Source organism: Empidonax traillii, unplaced genomic scaffold, assembly GCF_003031625.1.
Source record: "Empidonax traillii isolate 1590-97213 ecotype Southwest subspecies unplaced genomic scaffold, ASM303162v1 scaffold267:size678996, whole genome shotgun sequence".
In the NCBI taxonomy this organism is placed as follows: Eukaryota; Metazoa; Chordata; class Aves; order Passeriformes; family Tyrannidae; genus Empidonax; species Empidonax traillii.
In genome coordinates, this window is record NW_020955460.1 from 464,159 (window position 1) to 464,436 (window position 278).

General features: G+C 57.6%; 1 protein-coding gene across 1 annotated transcript in view; it reads right to left on the reverse strand.

Annotated features, from left to right (window-relative positions):
* SEC14L5 (SEC14 like lipid binding 5) overlaps positions 1-275 on the reverse strand; it is a 34,519-nt gene extending 34,244 nt beyond the window's left edge. The window contains exon 1 of the mRNA XM_027889572.1: positions 223-275. The gene's annotated coding sequence lies outside the window, so the exon portion shown is untranslated. The remainder of the gene's footprint in view (positions 1-222) is intronic.
* Positions 276-278: the final 3 nt, after the last annotated feature.

The following is a 278-nucleotide window of genomic DNA, read 5'->3' on the forward strand; positions in this document are numbered from 1 at the left end:
ACCCCACACCCTATATCCCATACCCCACACCCTATATCCCAAACCCCACACCCTATATCCCATACCCCACACCCTATATCCCAAACCCCACACCCTATATCCCAAACCCCATATCCCACACCCCATACCTATGCCCCACATCTCATATTCCATATCCCACACCCCATATCCCATAGCCATTCCCATCTCCCATACCCCATATCCATGCCCCATATGCCGTACCTTCCTCCTCGCCCGGTTCCTCTCCCTCCCGGCGGTGCCGCCCCAGCCCGGCCGGT